The sequence below is a fragment of the Diuraphis noxia genome, unplaced genomic scaffold (assembly GCF_037042655.1).
Source record: "Diuraphis noxia isolate RWA-SAM2 unplaced genomic scaffold, SU_Dnox_SAM2 contig0001, whole genome shotgun sequence".
NCBI lineage: Eukaryota > Metazoa > Arthropoda > Insecta > Hemiptera > Aphididae > Diuraphis > Diuraphis noxia.
In genome coordinates, this window is record NW_028301711.1 from 17,969,932 (window position 1) to 17,977,362 (window position 7,431).

The following is a 7,431-nucleotide window of genomic DNA, read 5'->3' on the forward strand; positions in this document are numbered from 1 at the left end:
TTCACTCCGATGACCTGGGCGGCCACTCACATAACGCAACGGGTTGCTGGCGGATTTACGCGGTTGAAAGATGGAATCTCCACGAAGGTTGGTAGAAATGGTGTATTCATATGATGTGTAATCAGTTCTCACTCGCTCGAATGTGGATGCCTTGACGACAAACACTCAATGTGGCAAGACGTTGGAGTTAAACGGTGGACACAATGTCAACGAAGGGAAATCTTAAATTAATAAAAACTGAAGATGATTAAGACAATAGCAATTGTACAGACTAATTAATTTAAATAATGATAGGGAAAAGATAGATATGAATAATTAATGGTGATCGAACGCGGAGCTTGCGGGGTGTACAGTCGTGGACCTTTGGTCGCGGTGACGCAGATGATAATAGATTAACGAAGTATCGTAACATACTGCCCGCATTGAATGCATCCCGCATTCAACATATGGGTAGTGGATATAATTTGACTGTTGGTCGTTTGAAGAGGTCGTTGGCTGTATGAAACGTTGCTATTCTAACCACACCATCCAGACTGGGTTGAAGTTGAGTGATTCTGCCAAGTCTCCAGCTTAGGGACGAGGTTGGTGTTCTCGAATTAGAACGAGGTTAGGTAAACAAGGTAAGATGGACATCTTGAGATTTTCTTCATTGTTTGACCATTTTGTTCGACATTGGAGAGTCTTCAAATAGTCACGTTGCCAACGTTTCCAGTAATACGTGTGCAAGTCTTTGATGAGTCTCCAGCGCTGGTAGCGCGAGATTGGGACAGTATCTATGTCCGGTTCAACCGTGGCCGTGATAGGCATAAGAGTCAAGAAGTGACTGGGCGTGAGTGCCTCAAAGTCGCGAAGGTCATGACTCAGAGCACCCAGTGGCCGTGAGTTTAATGTTGATTCGATGCGACTTAATAATGTAGTTAGTTCTTCGTACTTGAGTAGTTGGAGTCCCAGCGTTCGATGAAGTAACGTCTAGACTGACTTCAATTCAGCCTCGTACAATCCTCCAAAGTGAGGTGCAGAAGGCGGGTTGAAATGCCAACTGATGTTATGGATAATGAAGTGGTCTCTGCATTTTGTTTGGTACTCTGTAAATCGAGTGAACTTGTCAACCATGTGGAATAAATTCGTTGCACCCACGACGTTAGTGCCACAATCAATGTTGATTTGTTCGATGGGTCCTCGGTGAAAAATGAACCGGCAGAAGGCCATCAGGAATGTTGCGGTTGACAAGTTCGAAGTGAGTTCCAGATGTAGCGCCTTTATTGTCATGCAGACAAACAGGCAAATGTACGCTTGGCACGGTGTAGTTCGGCGAGTTGTTGGCGTTTTCAAAAGGATCGGACCTACATAGTCAACTTATGTGATGATAAACAGTTTGATTTGCTGTAAGTAATCTAAATTTGGGGAGGTTTCCCATAAAGGCTTGAACGCTATGAGGGCGGAGTCTGTAACAAGCAATGCAGTTCCACATTCGAGATTTTATCACTTGTCGACCCGCTATGATCCAATATTGCTGTTGAATGATGGGTTGCAAGGTTGTAGCTCAAGGTTGTAGGATGTTTATGATGTAGATGGAAGTCTTCGGTGAGTAGATCGGTGAATCGATGCGATCGGGGCAAGAGTTTCGGGTCTATCAATTTTGTTTGTATTTAAAATTCAATAAAAATTGTACACGCCATTGCGGAAAATCGAAATCATCTTCAGTTAGGTCTTGGGCTTGGACTTCGTTGTGCGAACTCGTAGGTGGGATGCCTTATGTGCCACGAGCACTCGATCTTGACATGGCTGGTGAGGGGTTTCGGTGTGCGTTCAGTGGCTGCGTGTCTGTTGTCTCTCTGGGGACGGCGGTAGCGGGACTGGTATGAAACCGGTCTCAGAACGGCTCGAAGTGTTATTGGTCCAAGTCTTCCACAGATAAAGTGGGGAACAATCCGATGGGTTATATCATTGCGGACATAACACGTCCACAATGAGGCACAACTATGGGCTTTATCGCCTGTAGTTCATAATAATGGCTCTGTCCATTAATCTGAATAGAGACGGGCCACTCAAGTGGCATTAGACCGGTCAGATCACACAAATCTGATGCGGGGTATGGGCACCTTTCTGAGAAGGGAAAGGCATAAACTGGAAGTGGTCTTAAACGGCTGACCCAGGTTCAAGTAGCAGCTGACAATGCTATCTGACCCGAAGGAGTCACTTGCAACATTTGAAGACTCCTCCAGGGAAAAATACCGAATAAGGTTAGGCCCTACTTGGGTGACCTTGCCTATTGTAGGAAGGCCAAAGAAACACTCGGCGGATTAAAATCACGTCAAGGGGGGGGGGGGAGTGTTTGACTTTGATTAGCTGGATCAGACGCGCTCGGCCCGACACTACGATGAAAATCGTTAAATGTGTCGGTATACCGAAGGATCCTTCATAGGATCTGTCTAGTGGGAGCACAATGGCATGGGGTTTTCTTAATTGAAAGATCTAGACACATCCTAAGCTCAGGTACTTAGCGATGAGAATAGGTTGGCACGGAGGAGGGTAAAATACCGTTATGTACACGAAGTCCTAAAGTCTGTACCCTCTACAATGGTTCGAATTAACGAATGATACGACAAATACAAACAACAACCAAAAAACTGATATCACTAATACAATATCAATTGTTCAGACTAATTAATTTAAACAATGATAGGAAAAAGATAGATATGAATAATTAATGGCGATCGAACGGAAAGGAGAACAGAGAAAATACCGATTACCGCATGGGCCCGCGGAGCTGTACAGTCGTGTACCTTTGGCCGCGGCGACGCGGATGATAATAGATTAACGATGTGACGTAACATTATACAATTTCGGACTTTAGCCATGAATAGAAACTATTAGGAAATGGATTATGTGTACATAACCCGGCTTAAGTAACTTTAGCCTTCTTGTTATGGCTAATGTAAATTATTAAATTTATAATAAATAAATAAAATATTATTCTGTGTGTAACGTCACAGAATTTTGACGCGCTTTTATAAGAATATTACATAATATCATTAGTATAATCTTATAATATTTCCAAGTCCTTTCATTATAGTATTATTCATAATAACCTAACCTGGGCGAGATCGTTTTCGACCAAATTTAAAAAAATCGATTCCCTTTTCGACCAAATTTAAAAAAGGTCGATTCCCTTTTCGACCAAAATCGTACCCTTCCCTTTTCGGACGATTCACTTTTCGACAAAATTTAAAAAAGACTGATTCCCTTTTCGGCCAAACCAAAAATTTATATAATACTCGTATATGTAAAAATAATAAAATAATTGCTGCTATATAATATAGTTTTTATAAGTTGCATAAAATGTTGTAAAATAACAATATTCGTAAAAATACAATTCGCGACAAAATTATTTACAAAATGATATTAATTTTACACACACACTAAAAATTATCCCTATTATTTCATTTATTTAAATTTTAAAGGTTTTTCAAATCGAATTGAAATTTCTTGGTACTATTCAGTACCAACTAATACTTTTAATAATTTGTCACTATTACTTAATTATATAACTGCCATAATTTTATAAAAAATTTTGATTCCCCCAACATTCCACCTTTTTCATTTTGATTATGTATCACTATCGTTTCTTTTTTTACATTCCGATTTTCCTAAAAGATGCCCCGGTAATCGTCTTGTGGAGCTATGGGTCGTTTAATATATTACGAATAATATGTTATTGGTATGTCAAACTGCTCTCCTTGAGTCGTGGGCAGTGATGTAGTGGAGGGTATGCGTGAGTATGCCGGGCATACCCACTTTTCAAATTTTTAAAAGAGAGCATACTAAAGAAAAAACTTGAGTCCGGAAGTATTCGCTCAAAAACATGCGTATACCTACTTCACAAAAATTGTTTTAAACTAGCTGGCAGAAGTATTATTATATTATGTATTAGGTAAATAAATATACTTTATAATAATATTAATTATATTGTTAAAGTTATTATAATTTAAAATCAACTTAATAAAATAATAACTAATTATATGTTATTAATTTATATAATTGAAAGGATGTGGAGGGGGAGGGGTTGATGCAGGCCGTAGCAATACCAAATGCAAAGCAAACTTTAGGGGGGGAGCGTTATATATAAAACAATGTCTGTCTAATATTTTTTAAGGGGGCAGCGCCCTTTCCCACCGTGGCTACGGACCTGGGTTGATGACAAAAGCTGCCACATACCTATGTAGCATACTCACAAATAACTTTAGGACTACATGCCTGGTCGTGGGTGATTTATAGGGCCTTAAAAACCCTATAATCTCATACGTGTTTCCCCCATGCCCTATATTATAATGATAATTATTATTGGGAAATAAATATCAAACGATTAAGATAAATGATTTCTAGATATTAAGTAGGTAGTGAGAGATAGTGTTATGGTGTACCTATTGTTAGTTATTACTATTCTTTATTATTATTATAGTAAGTGAAAATGCCATTTTATCTTTTTACGGTTTTCACAACATAAATACACCACCATAAGTTATTTTTTAAGTCATATTTTTCATTAATTAGTGGCTTAGTGCCGTTTAACTTGTAAAATAGTACCAGATTTTGTCTAACCAATTACTTCATCCATCCATCAATGGCTATTGTACAAAGTATATGGTTAATGTACAAAACAATGATTTTACATTTTGAGTGTTTACTTTATCCAACTACTATGGATAATGTGCACTTTAGCCGTAACCGCCCGTAACATACATATACACTAATAATAACTAATACATTATAAATTATAATATATATCTTTACCCAGAGGCCAGATTGCCAGAACCCAGTCATTCTTCACCAGTGAACACGTCAGTGAGATTTTTCGTTTTAATTGTATCGATTTTACAATGATGTGTGTGTGTTTTTTTTTGTGTATGTCATCACGTTTTGGGGCAGTAAAAGTGCTTCGATTTTTGACTTCAGTACCTCGTTCGATCAGAAAGTGAATCTAGTTGATACTTTGGGAGATCAAAAGTAAAAAATTATTAATACCTATTTTTCTAAATAATCGGGATGAACAAACTAAAAATTAACGGAAAAACTGGAAATTTTACGTACAATCAGTTTTCGACATAATCGATTTTAATTTTTGATGTAACTTTAAAACGAATGACACATGAAATTTTCACCGAATGTTAATAAAATTGCTATTAACATATTATTACAATAGCAGTTGAGAAATAAAAGAAATTCATAGTTACTATTTTTTTAATATGACTAATATGGACTTATGGTAAGTACTAAGTACACGAGGTAATCGGAAAAAAAATCCCCAGACTACAATATTACTCATAACCTCATTCACAAATATTTATTAAACATTAATATATTATATCTATAATTACCACATTATCAATATTGAATTACAAATATGTATATTATATTATATCATTCAATAAATTAATATAGTTGTTAGAAAAACAAAGTTTTTATTAAAAAATTATATTTTTTAAGTTTTTTACTTTTTTGAATAACAACATTGAGTTTTAATTTTATATTCCAAAGCAGAATATTTTATAAACTAATTTTATGTTTGTATAAGCTGTAAAAATTAAATCCCCGAAATAAAATATTAAGTTTTTTGTAACATTTTGACGATAATTTATACGATATAAGATTTTTAAATATTATTTAATATGATTGTTGTGTGCAGTATAGTTTGTACCTACCGATAATAATATATATATATTATATGGTAAAAGGTTACAATTACCTATCTTATCTGTAATGGGCTCACTACCATAATTTTGATACTCTCTATCTTAAAATAAGTGGGTATAGGGTATGACCATGTTCAAACATGAAACATTCTATTGTACAATAAAAATTAGCAACGTTTTTCAGTGCACCACATATTATAGGTCTCAGTACACATTTAGGGCACAACACACACTACACAAGTACAGAACGACAACGCTATGGAAACGGTGGACATTTTTTAAACTGATGGTAAAAAACCTAAAGCTGCGCACATCGGATTTATTTATCATTTTCAAAAAGAGTGCTCAAATTGTATACGTTTGCGGTGTTCTAAATTTAGTTCTTTAAAATGTCCGAGTGTACTTAAGACTAGTTTAAATATTAATAATGAGCTAATTATAGATAACAATTAACGTTTAAAAATATATGTTCAACCATTTTCAAGAGGTTGTGAGTAATATTGCGGTCTGGGGATTTTTTTTTCCTAGGGTGGCGGATTTTTTTTTCCGCGGTCGTTCGTCGGGGGATTTTTTTTCCGAAATTCGTACACGACGCTCGTGGTACACTGGTTACTGAGTGACCAGAGTTAGGTTAGGCGAGTCTCTACAACTAGATCCCCTATGGTCCATTACTTTCTCCTAGTCATTTTGATACCCCGACTACTAAATACCCTAGTGACATTTTGATCCCGGGGATTTAAGTGACGGGGTTCTAACAGGTACGTCACCGTAATAATTTAGGTATTTGCTATCTTATGCTTTTTATCAATCATATTATGATAACTACCTATATATGTTAACTATATTTAAACTTGGTGGAAATTTAAAATCGACAAATGAGAATGCGTAGTAGAATACAAGTGCCGAGACCGATCCCAGAATGCCAATATGCCACCGGGGGCAAATCACGACTCGTCTAGCCGCATATTTGTGCCCCCGCAACTCGACACCGTCAGTCAAGTGTTTGTCCGGTGCAACACGCGCCGCTTCAACCACGAATCACGATACGAAGGGCCGTGTGCCGTGTTAGAACTGCAAGGACTATAAACTTCAGCCATCACCAACAAAAAAATCTCATACCTTTATGATTAGGTTTTTTAAATTAAAATAAAATAAAAATATTATTTGACTCTAATTTAAACTTTTATACATAAAATAAATAATATTTATAACACGATAATATGTGTCAAATAACGCTGATAATTTTTATATTTTTTCCTTTACTCCGCATTTGAAAGCTCACCACCCCCCTAACAAACCAAAATACACACTAGAGGATGGTAAAGTCAATGTTAAGAAACACTGTTCTACCTGTAGTCAACCGTCCTGCATAAGCTCCTCTATTCGATTTGTTTCATGCCCAATAATGCAGTAAAATTTTTGCAGGACAATTGTATCAATTTAATATAAACCACTAATTGTATATAACAGCGATGGCAAACATGAATACGTCTACGAGCCACGTGGATAAATACAATGGTATCAAGAGCCAACATTTTAACATAAATACATTTTATAATTTTTTAATTAGCTATACTATAAAACGAGTTATAGTTATTATTATTTACAATCATTTTTAAAATTGTAAATATAATATATATTAAAATGATTAAAAATTATATATTCACTTATATGATTACGTTTTCAAATAAGCTACCTACATACAATATTATGTAATATGACTTACAATAATTAGTTT